Source organism: Haematobia irritans, chromosome 5 (assembly GCF_050003625.1).
Source record: "Haematobia irritans isolate KBUSLIRL chromosome 5, ASM5000362v1, whole genome shotgun sequence".
Classification (NCBI taxonomy): Eukaryota; Metazoa; Arthropoda; class Insecta; order Diptera; family Muscidae; genus Haematobia; species Haematobia irritans.
In genome coordinates, this window is record NC_134401.1 from 175,158,404 (window position 1) to 175,175,213 (window position 16,810).

At 34.8% G+C, this 16,810-nt stretch overlaps 3 long non-coding RNA genes across 3 annotated transcripts; 2 read left to right on the forward strand and 1 right to left on the reverse strand.

Annotated features, from left to right (window-relative positions):
- Positions 1 to 550: 550 nt before the first annotated feature.
- On the reverse strand, positions 551 to 15,424 carry LOC142240308 (uncharacterized). The gene is made up of 4 exons (XR_012723227.1): positions 15,293 to 15,424; positions 1,535 to 1,604; positions 1,029 to 1,469; positions 551 to 964 (listed from the first exon to the last, which is right to left on the reverse strand). It is a non-coding gene; the product is annotated as an uncharacterized LOC142240308 (long non-coding RNA).
- On the forward strand, positions 2,100 to 3,298 carry LOC142240378 (uncharacterized). The gene is made up of 3 exons (XR_012723253.1): positions 2,100 to 2,265; positions 2,342 to 2,417; positions 2,511 to 3,298. It is a non-coding gene; the product is annotated as an uncharacterized LOC142240378 (long non-coding RNA).
- LOC142240211 (uncharacterized) lies at positions 12,980 to 15,190 on the forward strand. The gene is made up of 3 exons (XR_012723194.1): positions 12,980 to 13,459; positions 13,536 to 13,611; positions 13,705 to 15,190. It is a non-coding gene; the product is annotated as an uncharacterized LOC142240211 (long non-coding RNA).
- Positions 15,425 to 16,810: the final 1,386 nt, after the last annotated feature.

The window sequence follows — 16,810 nt, forward strand, 5'->3', positions numbered from 1 at the left end:
GGTCTATGATAGTACTCAGCTTAAAATGGAGGATGAGAAATAAATATTATTCGTGAAATTCATTTTAAGTGTAACAAATCAATCTTTTTCTGCCTGTTCTTGATAGTTTGTTGGTACCCAATAAACACAAGCGTTTGAAAAATACTAAAAAGCAATAATTTTTCAAACATTTTTTCAAAGGATTAGGGTAATATTCAGGTTGAGAAATTGTTGAGAAAATCGCGTTCTCAACAAAAAACAGACATTACCCTCAACAGTAAAATTCAACACATCAGCAATAATTTCTCAATTGTAATCTCCAAATTGCAATGCATCGCTACTTAATAATTTCTCAAACAGTTTTCAATGTGAGACAAATTAAAAATTAACATTGTTGCGAATATTTTCTAACCACAATTTGCATGAAAGTCAATCCCAGTTCTAACTGAAAGTCAACACTAAATTTCTAGGGATTTTGTAAATTTTATTAATTTTTTCGTTAAAAATATAATGATATCAAAAATAACATAAATAATATATAAAAATAATAATATAATGCCAATCAAAACATAATTATCTTTTTAAACGTATTAATAACTAAAACTATCAATACAACTTTAAATGTCTTAAACATTTTTACATGTATAATTCGATTTCCTCCATAATATTGGTGTCACACTATTAATTAATTATTTATTAATTAATATGCTGCCAATTTTAAATAATTACTATCGAGGAACTTGCTGGCCTGCGTGTTAGAATAGATTCCATCAAGAGGAATTCACAAAATATCAAACTGAGGACGGAATGTAAATTGATGTATTGCATATTTTCATCCAGAAGTTCTTGATATATTAATTGTTGCACATTGGTTTAATTGATTGCACTTTGAAAGTCTTCTGGAATCTTTTCTTTGTTGTTTCCTTCATCATTTCTTCACCGGTCAACATCTTCCAAGAATATAACACCCAATGATTTTAGTTTTCTGCAAAACAATCGAGTTTTGTGATTTCCATTATTTTTTCATTTCACTTTTTATGTTAACTTACCAATTATAGTTAGCGTTTTGGATTAATTTCAGTCTTATGTCAAAAATATTTCAATTTTTTGTATTTCTTCCAACTGACCAAGTACTTCGTAGTACAAAATGTATCGAAAACCACAAAATTCGATTTCCTCAATAACGTTGGTGTCACAAAATTGTTGTAAAACTCATTAAAATTCGGGCAATTTGCAAGGAACTTGATGACCAGAGAGTTAAAATAAATTTCCATCAATTTTAATTCACAAAATAACAATTTTAATTCACAAAATCAATGTCATGCGAATTATCATCCAGTAGTTGTTGATATGGGAAAGCATAAATACCAAGTTTAATTCGTTGCACTTTGATTTATGGAAACTTTTTCTTTTCGATAAGCCACCATCATTTTGTCATTGGTCAACCACTTAATGTTTCCAAGAATGCAGCATCCAAATATTTTAGTTTTCTGCAATGAGATTTAAATTTAGTGACTTCTCTAAAGTGTTGATTTAATTTTTCATATTGACTTACCAATTATTATAAACTATTTGAAGCAGTTCTAGTTAATTGTCCAATTAAATTAACTTTTTTCATCGGTCAGCTTTTTAATGTTTTCAAGAACGTTGTGACGGCCACTCTATTACAGTTATGATGGCGGATGACTGAAACTTGCAGCAGATTTTTCAAATGAATTTGGATACATGTCTCGTTTGTTTTTTTTTATTGTTTGAGATATAGCACAATGTATCTAAATGGAATTTTTGTTTACAATGCCTAAGGATTATTTTGTTTTAGCAAAATTTATTTTATGTGTGATCTGCCAACGGTTCTCATTTAGAATAATTTAGTGCGGTTTTGGGAAACGAGACTACGGCGGACTTGCATATTAGGTGACGAAATGGAAGTTATAGGCGGAACAAATGATGATAGTTGCCATGTTCATTTTTTATTGGAAAAGGTATTTGAATTCCCCAGTCATAACGTCTGTCGACAAACACGCCATCTATGGGTAATCAGAGGCAATTTGCGATTCGACCAACATTTGGACAAAAAAGGAGTAGATAAGCCATGGTTGTTGAGGATACGGAGTCAGGATAGGAGTTGACCTTTCTCAAAGTCGTGAGATGAGGGCAAAAACATGGTGGTATATGAACCTCATGGTAACTGCTATTGTTCATTATTGATGTTGAAGTCGAAGTAATAAGATTGCTATTTCACAGTTACAGTGTAAACTTTCAAACATTTAATTTGCTTTCATCACGGTAAATATTACGAAGTTTGAAACCGCGTTATAAATTCTAATGTAAAACTTTCATTTCACTGCGTTTTAATGTTTAGATTTGTTATTCTTCTTAGACCCGAAACTGTGTTGCATATCAATACTGTTTTTGTGTTTTTTTTCTTTTAACCTCGGGTAAGAATTGAAATGCATGATTTCTATCATACGATGAGACAATGAAATAATTCCTGGTTTTATTTCGTGTTATTTTGACAATGACCCATTTAGGATATTGTGTTGGCAACGAAACGGCGTTTTGGTAGAAGAACACTCAGGACCATCTAGCAGTTTCAATTAGATAGCCAGACCCACCTGGTGGCCACTGGCATCAATCATCCAAACGCGCAGGCAACTAGGTATCCCGAGGAAGTCAGGTTCTTAACCTTGCTAAGAGAATGAAAATGTTGAGTGAGTACATAACATTATGAAACATGTTTCTGAAAGAATTAAAGAAACATAACGAGCACAGTAGGAGAATAAGTCGAAGAACACATGAAAACGAATTTTAAAAGCTTGAAAAGCAAAAACGGGGAAGATATCGGAAAGACTAATGAAAATAATGTAGATTTCATAAAAGACACGTGTCAGGCCGTTACGCAATCAAAATCCTTATGACTTATTTTTTCTCCATACATAATCATTATGAAATTAAACTAAAAAAAAACTTTCTAACAAATATGAAGAAAAATAATTAAATTTAAACCAATCATACAACTCACACAATTACCACAAGATGAAATATTGAAGAATCAGTTTATGTAAAAAAAAAAAAGCAAAGATTTTCTAAACTTTAATAATTGTTCAACCTTAAAGAAAAATGCAAATATATCAGAAAGACAAATAAAAAAAAAAGAAAAGAAGTTAAAAGCATGAACCGAAATAACATTGTTAAACAACTAAAGGAATGAACATTTTATATTATGTAAAAAAATGTTAAAAAGATTATCAATTCGAAAAAATTTTAAATGTTAGAAATAATAATCTTGTATAATAAATAATAATAACGTCCAAACCGTAAAAACTATTTAATAAGCCGATACCTAAAATCTAAAAAAAAGGGAAAATAACCGATGTTAAATTCATAATACAGAAAAAGATATATTCATAAGTTTGGACCTTGTTATTATCTCCTTTATGCTACATTATTTATTTATATTTATATAGTGTTATACTACCTTTATTCATTATTATAAATTTGTTTACAAATTATTATTTTAATATGGAATTTATAACAATATATTTTGGATTTTGAAAGAATATTTGATTCTATGATGTGTTGAGTTTCTGTTTGAGGGTCGAGGATGTAGCTGATGTGAAAGGAAATTTTGTGTAGCATATTTTTGGGAGTTTCTTTTAAGGTTGTACATAAAGGGCTAAAAAGGAAACTCAAGGATGATCAATCTAAGGATCATATTAAGGGGGGGTAGCCCATTGGACCACATACACCTGGTTCGGGATGTAATCAACACACATTCTCTTGTTCGAACAATGGGGTAGTCAGCTGGAGGATGTCCGTCCGTCCGTTTTCTTTATAGCTTCAAATTCAAAAGGGTAACTGTCCATCGTTATGTGTTCGAAATTAAATCGTTTGGAAATCTTATGACACCAGGCACTTCAAATTTGAATGTATGGATTATAGCGGAAAGAACCCCCAGTTTCCGGCGAGCTACAGCCGCAACCAATCGCTAAGAGTGCCACCGCTAATTCTACAAAACTAGTCCATTACATTTTGGCGCCCAGCAACGTGGGACAGTCCAATGGTTCCAGTGCAACACAGATAAACGTCTTTTCATTTGGACTTCTAGTAAGTGCACAAGTCTTTATGGCAGTTCTGAACCATTGGCTGCCTACCATATCGGATTGGAAATATATGATCGTATAGCCACTTGACTCCATCTGGCACTATATTTCTGAAATCATATTTACCATTGTGTGATTATCTTCGATAGATCTGTAAGTCCCGGAAAACAATCCTTACTTGTTATGCCTGCGTTGCTACAGATCTTGACAGTGCGTCATACACTGGGTGACTGATTAGCTTCCAGTCGTGAATATGAAATGTCGTAAGTCATAATCGACTTAACGCCAAGTTTTCGATTGTTCGCGACGACATTGTTATTCATTGGCCGATTGCTATTTAGTTACTACATGTTAGTATTTGTCCCGAGTGATGTGTTACAAAAGTTCTTTAGCTGACCATGGGGAGAAGATTTAGAAATAAAAAACTCACAGAAATAAATTTTAAAGAAAATTGGAACAAGGTTTTTCTCCAAGTGTAGGACAAGAGATAGTTTATTGGGAGTTTTATAGAAAAGTCTTATTTAAATTTCGAATACAAGAAAATAAGAAAATTTGATTGATTCATAAAGACAAATGGAAATTAGTTTAAGCATTAAAAAAAAAAGAACGAAATTTAAAATTTTCAAATGTTGATTAAAGATGTCCACAATTTTTCCGCCATTCAGCTACAAACACCTCGACCATAAAATATTGCATCTTCTGGAAAAAAAACAAGAAGTTAGAAAGTTTTGATGAGAATACAGCTAAAAAAGCTACATTTGAAAAAATTACGAAATAAATAAGAGAAATTGAAACAAATGTATCTTACGGAATTTTGAAATAATTTAAAAACGTAACTACTGACAAGTTTTTTTTGGGATTCATTTTTGAAGGAATCAATACATTTTGGATAGAATACCCAAAGTTGAAGTTCATTGCTTTGTGTGATTTATATTATGATACTCAGGTCAATGGCCAGAGGTACTGCGTCCACCATGACTACAACAACAACTACTACATCAATTACTAATACTACAACTACCGCAACTACAACAACTACAACAACACCAACCAATACGTATACAACTTCTGCCACAACACCGGCCAATGTTGCCGTTCAGGACAATGAGCAGGACGTTACTTTAGGTCCTCATAGTTTTGCATCGACTGGGAGCGAAAGTACTATACCGTCGCCCCAGTATAGTAGCCTAACGGCTATAGGGATTCGAAACGATTTTCAGTCTCAGAATTTAGGAACGTCAAATATTCGGAATAGAGAATCGACTTCGAATGAGAACAGGATATCGATACAAGACTATGTAGCAGCCTCGGTAGGTGCAGCTCAAGCTGGATCTATGAGGGAAGTACAAGAGAGTTTGAGGCGAATTATACCGGAAATAGTGAGGGAGACGATTAGATCGGAACGGCAATTATCATCTTCTGATAGGAATCATGCAAATATAGGTATGGGGAGTAACAGGCCGCTAAGTGTTGTTTCCCACAGATCAAACAATGATAATATTACAGGGGCGAATATTGCTCCACAACAAAGGCAACAGACAATGTGGAATACACGATCGAATCAAACAATTCAACAACAAAATTTTACGCATCAACATCTCGGTACAACACCACCTCCTATACCACACAATTTTACAGCAAACAATACTCCAAATTATGATTTTCCACCAAACAGATCTAATTATCCACCACCACCTCCTCCTGTATCAACGGGTGATAATCTGAATTACAATTTTCCACATAGTAGGTCTAATTATGCACCACCACCTCATACGTCTCACAATTTTGCGACGGACAATAATCCAAATTACAATTTTACACAAAATAGGTCAAATTATATACCCCCACCTCCTCAACAGCATTTTATATCTTCGTCTGCGGTTGGTTTTGCACCAAGGGCCCAGAGTAATATAGATCTGGAGAAATGGGGTATACAATTTGATGGGAGTAACAAATCTGTCAGTGTAGAGGATTTCTTATTTAGAGTAGAGACTATTAGAGCGGATATGAATTGCCCATGGCCAATACTCATAAAAAGCTTTCACCGATTGTTGTCCGGAAACGCTTTCGAATGGTTCTGGAATTTCAGAAGGCAAAACCCGAATAGCGATTGGGAAAATCTTAAATATAATTTGAAACGAAAATTCCAGAGATTCGAAAGTGATTTCGAAATCCAACGGCGTATAATGGAAAGAAGGCAACACCACGGTGAGAGTGCGGATAGTTTCCTCCACGACATTATGGTATTGAATAACCAAATGAGAGTTTCAATTCCGGAGTATGAGCTTGTGAAGATTGTCAAGGACAACCTCAAAGATGGATTGGCACAACTCATTTTTCCGATGTATATCTCCAGCATGGATCATTTACTCGAGGAATGTAGGCGGGCAGAAAGAAATCTTTCTAAAAGAAGCTCCTACAGACAACAACAGCAGCAGCCGCTGCGCAGAGTAAATGAGCTGGATTTTCCGCCGGGATTTTGTTACGAAAGACCACAACTTGATTTGGACCAAGATTATCATCTTGAAGCTCTAAGGCTCAGTGATCAACCAACAAAGCAGATTATTTGTTGGAATTGTAGACGTTCAGGTCACACATTTGTGGACTGTGATTCGGAGAAACGAACGCTGTTTTGTTACAAATGTGGGTTCGAGGATGTCATATCTCCGAAGTGTCCACGATGTGCGGGAAAAGACCCGAGGAGCATAATGAGGAAGGGGCCATCATGTTCGGAAGCGAATCAGCCCCAATAAGTATTCCTGACTATAACAAATCGTTATATGTCCAAAATTTCAAATACCACAATGATTCAAAAACCGCCATTGATGAGGTTGACAACAATCTACAGAGGGTTGCAAATGTTGTCAAAGATAATTTTATTTTTTCCCAGTGTAGAAATGATACAGATACTAGGAGACAGGGGCCAGAACTTAAAGTCTTGATCCCTTATGAGGACAGACTGGCCAATTACAAGCGAATTAGAAATGAGATCTTCAAGGATTTTGATAAAGGACCGACGAAAAGGATATTAAATACCCGGATTAGACACCGAGACAGAAAAGCTGAAAGGAAACAAATTTCCATTTCGAGTTTATCTGTTGGCAACGATATCAGACCATATTTGGATGTTTTCATTAATGATAGGCCAATAAGGGGGTTAATGGATAGTGGAGCCAGTGTTACCTGTTTGGGGAAGGACTGCTTGAAAAGTGTTGAAGATATGGGATGTAAAATTTTCGATTTTAAATCCAAGATTCATACTGCAGACGGACGAGGAAGAAGTATAGTTGGCAAGGTGAAGGCCACTATACAATGTAATGATAAATCTCAAGTAATGACATTTTATTTGGTGCCTTCATTGTCCCAAAAACTCATCCTCGGCTATGACTTTTGGACTGCTTTTGGTATTAAGATCACTTTTAACAATCCAACAGTTGAGGAACTGGCCATAACCGAGAATGATAATCCCAAGATTCATGAACTTACCTATGAGCAAAAGATCCTACTTGAGAGCGCGAAACTCGAATTTAAATGTTTCAGCAAATTTGGTTTAGGAAAGACACATTTAGAAACTCATTTTATAGATACTGGGGATTCTGAACCTAGGAAGATGAGGTATTTCCCCATATCTCCAGCTATACAGAAGTTGACATATGCCGAGATAGACAGAATGTTGGATTTGGATGTCATTGAACCGGCTACAGAGGCAGCGTGGAACAACAGAGTGACGCTTGTGATAAAACCTAATAAGAATAGGCTTTGTTTGGACGCCAGAGAATTAAATAAGGTTACGAAGAAGGACGCTTATCCCCTGCCTAATATTGATGGACTATTGAGCCGACTGGGAGAAACTTTTTTCATTTCTGCTATTGACCTGAAGGATGCCTTTTGGCAGATTCCTTTAGAGGAATCAAGTAGGCCAAAAACAGCATTCACAGTCCAAGGGAGACCTCACTACCAATTTAAGGTCATGCCCTTTGGACTGTGCAATGCTGCGCAACGCATGTGCAGATTAATGGACAAAGTTATTCCGTCGGGACTCAAGGACAGGGTCTTTGTGTATTTAGATGACCTCCTGGTTGTATCTTCGAGTTTTGAATCTCACGTCGAGATATTGAGGGAGGTTGGTAGACGACTAACCTCAGCTGGACTTACTATAAATTTGCAGAAATCTAAGTTTTGCTACAAGGAACTTAGATATTTGGGATACATTGTTGGTGATGGAAAATTGAAGACCGATCCATGCAAAGTGGAAGCGATCACCAATATTAAACCACCACGAACGCCTAAAGATGTGCGAAAGTTCCTAGGAACAGTGGGGTGGTACAGGCGATTTATTCCCGATTACTCAACTTTGACTGCGCCGATCACAGACACGCTAAGGAAATCTGCTAAGTTTAGTTTTACTCCACAGGCATTAAAATCTTTCGAGATATTGAAAGAAAGATTAATTTCCAGTCCGATCTTACGAAGCCCAGACTTTGAAAAACCCTTTTATGTCCAATGCGACGCTTCGAACGTAGGTGTAGGGGCGGTATTGTTCCAGAAGGATAGTGAGGGGGAGGAACATCCTATCGAATATTTTTCGAAGAAGCTAAACCCTGCCCAGAAGAATTATTCAACAACAGAGAAGGAATGTCTGGCAGTGGTTTTAGCTATCGAAAAATTTCGACAATATATTGAGTTAATGGATTTCACAGTCATCACGGACCATTCCAGTCTGCGATGGCTGATGAAACAACAAGATTTGAATGGGAGACTAGCTCGCTGGAGTCTCAAGCTCCAGGGCTACCAATTTAAAATCGAGCATCGCAGGGGTTCGAAAAATATCGTTCCAGATATGCTTTCACGTTTGGACATGGAAGAGCTCAGCTTTGAAGAAAATGTGTTTGTTGATTTGAGCTCAACTGAATTCCAAAATCCAAAATATGAAGCATTAAAGGATACGATTAATCAGAACAGAGAACGTTTACCAGACCTAAAAGTAGAGGATGATATTGTCATGAAGAGAACCGGATTCAATCGTGGCGACATAGTGGATGAAGGGGAGTGTTGGAGAATATGGCTCCCAGAAGACCTCACTCGTGGCGTCATCAAACGGTCACATGAACTGAATACCTGTCATGGGGGGATAGCTAAAACTATCCACGATGTTCGAGAATTCTTTTATTGGCCAACACTAGCTGCAGACGTTCGAGATTTTGTAACAAATTGCGAAAGCTGCAAAGAGAACAAACACACTAAACAGATTCTTCGACCGACCATGGGCCAAGAGGTGAAGACGGAGCGCCCATTTCAGAAGATATATGTTGATTTCTTGGGACCATATCCCAGAACAAGAAATGGAAACACACATATATTTATAGTGTTGGATCATAGGACCAAGTTCGTTTTGCTAAAGGCAATGCCGAAAGCAACTTCGAAATCAGTTATCAAATTTCTCACGTCAGAGGTATTCCACAAGTTTGGAGTTCCTGAAACTCTTCATTCCGATAACGGAAAACAATTCACTTGTGAAGCATTCAAGGAACTCATAAACCTATATGGAATACGACACATGCGCACAGCCATCCATTCGCCACAATCGAATGCCAGCGAAAGGGTTAACCAATCGATACTGAGTGGCATTAGGGTTTTACTACAGAAGGAGCAGAATAGGTGGGACGAGAACTTGTCATTGATTGAATGCTCACTACGATCAACCATACATGCATCAACAGGGGAGACACCATATTTCGCACTGTTCGGTTATAACATGATAACCCATGCTCAAGCCTACACAATTCTGAGAAAGCTTAATGCTTTGCCTGATGGTGAGATTTTGGTTTTACCTAAATCGTCTAAAATGCAACTGATTCAAAAGAAGATTACCGAACGATTGCACGAGGCATATACACGCAACGTCAGAAGTTATAATAAACGTTCTCGGGAGATAACATTTAAGCCAGGTCAAGAAATTTATAGGAAAAACTTTGTTCAAAGTAATTTCTCGAAAGGCATAAACTCCAAGTTATGCAAACCATGGCTAAAATGTAGGGTTAGAAGGGCAGTTGGCAAGAATCTTTATGAAATTGAAAATTCTAAGGGTAAGTTAGTTGGTACTTTTCACGCTCAACATCTAAAATTCTAGGTTGATAAGTATGGGATAGAACTATATTACCCAGCCATTTTACACATACAGAAAATATTCGAAGCAAGAAATTATTTACTGCATAGTGCAACTCACTATATTGGTATCATATCACACGCAATAGAGCTACGTGAATGAATGATATACAAATTCCCAAATTTAAAAAATTATTTGGTTTTGCTAATGGAATTGCAAAATGGTAGGGAATTTATTTAAAAATATATATTTTTTTTAATTGAGATTTGAATTTAAGCCTATCAACATTTTAGTTAAGTGGTAGTTATATCCAGATAAAGGTACGATAGAGGAACTTGCTAGAAAAGAGTTATTTCAGTATGCGGACTATTCATTAGTTCAACGAAGTTTTGCTCAGATCGAAGGAAAATAAAACTTCAGGTATATCGTTTTTGTAAGGCTACAGGAAATTATTTCATTTTTATTTATGTCACACAGTACAGAAAGCCTATAGGACAAATACAACAATGTTATATTTTAACTTAAAAAAATATGAAATGAATTAATAGTAGCAATGAAACAGAAATAATTGAGGATGGTCATTGAAACTGTTTGGTTTTTGTAGCAATAGTATTGGTTTTTAGGTGTTTTTCTGTACGTGATGTAAGTAATTTCTGTTCGGAAATTGACTGGATCAAATAATTCCGTGATTGGATCAGGTACACAGAAAAAATAGCACCAAAGTGTCTTCAAGTAAAAAAATTAATTGAAGTTGAAATTTTGCAATTAATAAATTAACTTGTTAATCAAGATACTAACATTAAGTTAATTAAGTCGATGATTGAAAATTTAAAAATTGTTAATTAAAAAATTAATTTATACAATTAAATTTTTAATTAATTTCGGATCCAAATAAAAAAACTCTAATCCAATTAAGAAAGTATTTGAAAATATATACCTTTTTAACTTAAAAAAAAAAATAATTGAGTTTTGCAATCAACAACAATTAAATTTTTAATTGAATCAATTAAGAAATTAATTGAAATTAGCTAATGAAATTAATTTTTTTTAATGAAGACTTTTTTTCTCTATGCCCAATTAAAGCTGTGATTGATACCATCATTTTCGTTTCTGAAGACATTTCAATTGGAAAAATAATTGGATGGCCTTGGTTCTGATAGTTACCAGTATAAAAATTTGTAGTTGCAGAGTAAGCAATTAACTTTTAACTTTAGTTCGATCGGTTGGTGACCGTACAGGAATTTTCACGAAGGTTGTTCACACCATTTTTGTTGATGTTTTTTTTCAATAATAATAGAATTCCATATACCGATGAGCTAGTTTTGAAAGTGTCGGCACTTTATCCTCAGTATTCGAAGGTTATGGGTTGTCAGATTGTTCAAACAGGATCGTATTCGTGACTCATAACGTTTGTTACGATTTTGTACACCAGAAGGAAAATGATGCGTTGTTATGTCTTGATGTTAAAATTCTGAATGGAGCAGGCAAATGACACCATCGGGTAATTTTGGTTGGTCGCCGATGAATACACCGAACAATGTCGCAGTTGAGTGTCGTATGGTTGCCTTGTTTTTGTGTGGAAAAGTTGAGCCTTGACATTTCGTCGATTCGGATATGTGTACTGTCATCATATATTCTGCTGGGTTTAATTTCACCTTCGTTGTGTTTAGTACGTTTTTTTTAAGGGGCAGTGATCATATAACTGCATTTGCATATTCTTTTTTTCGGGGTATGTGCTTTTCAGAAATGTGATGACGAGCGACACTGCGTCCTTATATGACCGGAACTAGAGACCGATATTCAGGGGAGTTGGCACAAACTTTATCCGCCATTGTAAAAAGTATGGTGTGTTTTGTTGATCCAACAGGCCTTTTGATTGCCTTAGAATGAAACCGTAGATGATTTTCGATAATCGGAAATTTGGTTGTTGGGCAAAGAAATTAGTTGGGTTTTTTTTTTTTGCATGGCGGGACAAAGGTATTTATAGCTGTGCGGTAACAGTTATATTGTTTTCTGTGTGCCGATTGTTCGTATACGTCTCCTTTGGAGGAAATGATGATGGTTTCGGCCGTCCCAGTGGATATTTACATCTTTGCAGGCGTGATATTGGCTTGGATGGCATGGATTAGGCACAGCTGTGGCACAAAAAGTGTCCCACAGCATGGCGGTTTCTAGATCCCATGGTTCACCGGACCATTATGCGTTTTAATGATGCTACTGTCAATAGGCTGTCTGGGAACTTTGTTCCTAGAACTGAAGTGGCTACTAAGAGTAGCATGGGCAGCCTAATTGGGAGGCTATCAAATATAGCTTGGCAGTTGATTGGGTGAACAGGAATATTCAGTTTTAATATTTTTATGCGTATGGTTTGATGGTTATGAGGCGTATGATGCAATGGCTAGGGTTATGGGTATAGCTGAAAGTTAGGAAAAGGTTTCGTTTTTTTTAGCTTTTTATTATCTTACGCGTGTCACCTAATAGAGAACGTTTATACGGACGTAGCTTCATGGGAATTTATAATTACATTACTCGGATATGGGGAATTAGTGATTTACATTTTTCCTACATTGTGTCCGACTTCGTATTTCCCAAATTTTGTTTCTTCATGGCTTACGAACACAAAATTTGGCTTTGTGACGGCCACTCTATTACAGTTATGATGGCGGATGACTGAAACTTGCAGCAGATTTTTCAAATGAATTTGGATACATGTCTCGTTTGTTTTTTTTTTATTGTTTGAGATATAGCACAATGTATCTAAATGGAATTTTTGTTTACAATGCCTAAGGATTATTTTGTTTTAGCAAAATTTATTTTATGTGTGATCTGCCAACGGTTCTCATTTAGAATAATTTAGTGCGGTTTTGGGAAACGAGACTACGGCGGACTTGCATATTAGGTGACGAAATGGAAGTTATAGGCGGAACAAATGATGATAGTTGCCATGTTCATTTTTTATTGGAAAAGGTATTTGAATTCCCCAGTCATAACGTATGTCGACAAACACGCCATCTATGGGTAATCAGAGGCAATTTGCGATTCGACCAACATTTGGACAAAAAAGGAGTAGATAAGCCATGGTTGTTGAGGATACGGAGTCAGGATAGGAGTTGACCTTTCTCAAAGTCGTGAGATGAGGGCAAAAACATGGTGGTATATGAACCTCATGGTAACTGCTATTGTTCATTATTGATGTTGAAGTCGAAGTAATAAGATTGCTATTTCACAGTTACAGTGTAAACTTTCAAACATTTAATTTGCTTTCATCACGGTAAATATTACGAAGTTTGAAACCGCGTTATAAATTCTAATGTAAAACTTTCATTTCACTGCGTTTTAATGTTTAGATTTGTTATTCTTCTTAGACCCGAAACTGTGTTGCATATCAATACTGTTTTTGTGTTTTTTTTCTTTTAACCTCGGGTAAGAATTGAAATGCATGATTTCTATCATACGATGAGACAATGAAATAATTCCTGGTTTTATTTCGTGTTATTTTGACAATGACCCATTTAGGATATTGTGTTGGCAACGAAACGGCGTTTTGGTAGAAGAACACTCAGGACCATCTAGCAGTTTCAATTAGATAGCCAGACCCACCTGGTGGCCACTGGCATCAATCATCCAAACGCGCAGGCAACTAGGTATCCCGAGGAAGTCAGGTTCTTAACCTTGCTAAGAGAATGAAAATGTTGAGTGAGTACATAACATTATGAAACATGTTTCTGAAAGAATTAAAGAAACATAACGAGCACAGTAGGAGAATAAGTCGAAGAACACATGAAAACGAATTTTAAAAGCTTGAAAAGCAAAAACGGGGAAGATATCGGAAAGACTAATGAAAATAATGTAGATTTCATAAAAGACACGTGTCAGGCCGTTACGCAATCAAAATCCTTATGACTTATTTTTTCTCCATACATAATCATTATGAAATTAAACTAAAAAAAAACTTTCTAACAAATATGAAGAAAAATAATTAAATTTAAACCAATCATACAACTCACACAATTACCACAAGATGAAATATTGAAGAATCAGTTTATGTAAAAAAAAAAGCAAAGATTTTCTAAACTTTAATAATTGTTCAACCTTAAAGAAAAATGCAAATATATCAGAAAGACAAATAAAAAAAAAAGAAAAGAAGTTAAAAGCATGAACCGAAATAACATTGTTAAACAACTAAAGGAATGAACATTTTATATTATGTAAAAAAATGTTAAAAAGATTATCAATTCGAAAAAATTTTAAATGTTAGAAATAATAATCTTGTATAATAAATAATAATAACGTCCAAACCGTAAAAACTATTTAATAAGCCGATACCTAAAATCTAAAAAAAAAGGGAAAATAACCGATGTTAAATTCATAATACAGAAAAAGATATATTCATAAGTTTGGACCTTGTTATTATCTCCTTTATGCTACATTATTTATTTATATTTATATAGTGTTATACTACCTTTATTCATTATTATAAATTTGTTTACAAATTATTATTTTAATATGGAATTTATAACAATATATTTTGGATTTTGAAAGAATATTTGATTCTATGATGTGTTGAGTTTCTGTTTGAGGGTCGAGGATGTAGCTGATGTGAAAGGAAATTTTGTGTAGCATATTTTTGGGAGTTTCTTTTAAGGTTGTACATAAAGGGCTAAAAAGGAAACTCAAGGATGATCAATCTAAGGATCATATTAAGGGGGGGTAGCCCATTGGACCACATACACCTGGTTCGGGATGTAATCAACACACATTCTCTTGTTCGAACAATGGGGTAGTCAGCTGGAGGATGTCCGTCCGTCCGTTTTCTTTATAGCTTCAAATTCAAAAGGGTAACTGTCCATCGTTATGTGTTCGAAATTAAATCGTTTGGAAATCTTATGACACCAGGCACTTCAAATTTGAATGTATGGATTATAGCGGAAAGAACCCCCAGTTTCCGGCGAGCTACAGCCGCAACCAATCGCTAAGAGTGCCACCGCTAATTCTACAAAACTAGTCCATTACAACGTAGAATCGATAATTTTAGTTTTCGGCAAAGAGATATATATTTAGTGTCTTCCTTAAAGTTTCATTTCATTTTTTTATTTTCACTTACCTATTATTAGAAACTATTTGGAGTAAATTCAGTTTTTTGTCTAAAATTTTCCATTTTTTTTATTTCTTCCAATTGACCACGAACTTCGTTGCACAAACAAGTATTGAAAACCACATGGTTTTTTTGTTGCATTTTAGGGTAGTGTTTTGTCAAAGTTTTCTCATATTATCTTCAAAACCTTTTCAAAGATTTCGTCAACATTTTGCCAAATTGGAAGTAATTCTCAAACAATTTGAAGATGTATTGAAGATGAGCTATTTCAAGTCAAGTTGAATTTATGTTGAAAATTATATTTACCCTCAAACTGAAAAGTTGTTGCATTTGAAAAACGCTCATCCGGTGTTTATTGGGTACGTTTATTCTATTAGGCTAATCGCCAAAAAATCATACGAAGCCGTTATGTTACGGCATCGGACGGAATGTCTGTGTTTATAAAGAATCTTGCAGTGTGTCCAATCGATACGACAATTCCATAATATATGCCATTTCTTCGATCGTTCGATCCCATAAACATGCAGAAGTATCGATTATGTCTTCGGATTTAATTTATATTGTGACCAATATATGGGATATGTCCCAATAAACACAAACGTTTGAAAAATGCTAAATTTCAACAATTTTTCAAAGGATTAGGGTAATATTCAAGTTGAGAAATTGTTGAGAAAATCGCGTTCTCAACAAAAAACAGACATTACCCTCAACAGTGAAATTCAACACATTAGCAATAATATCAATGTGTTTTCCTCAAATTGAAATGCGTCGCTACTCAATAATTTGTCAAACAATTTGCGATGCGAGTCAAATTCAAAATTGAAAGTCAAAGCCAAAATTCTATGAATTTTGTATAATTTATTCATTTTCATCAAAATAAATTATGTAATAATACACTACACTACATAATACACTACAATACCAATTGATAAATAATAATCTTATTAAACATAACAACAAATAAGAAAAAAAAAACAACAAAACTTTAAATATCTTAAGGTGGGTATTAAGTTCGAGTTTAGCCGCTAAAAACGCCATTTTTCACGATTACTTTTCTTTAATAATCCGTTTTAAGGAATACAAACTTTGTGAAAATTTGCTTTGGGCTTTTCCATCAAGTTATAATAAAATTTGCAACAAATATGTATAATTTCATGCATTTTTCTTACTGATTTAGTTTTCACTTTAGCGATTTTAGCGGCTAAGGGTAGGTACTATGTTCGGTTTTCGAGTTGAAAACCACTTTATTTTCGCGATTACTTTTCCTTAAATAACCAAAATTATAAATGAAAACAAACTTATTCCTGTAAAGTCTTGCCGAAATCTAGAGGAACAAGAAACTACGCATCAATTGAGTTAATTTGTCTGCTTTATATTGAACTGTTTCAATAAAGTAACCACGAAAATTTCAACGCGAAAAGTGAACATAGTACTTACCTTAAACTCGAACTTAATACTCACCTTTAAACATTAGGGCTGTTTTCTTTTAGCACTGGATGCAACATTTGTATGGGCTATCCAGAACAT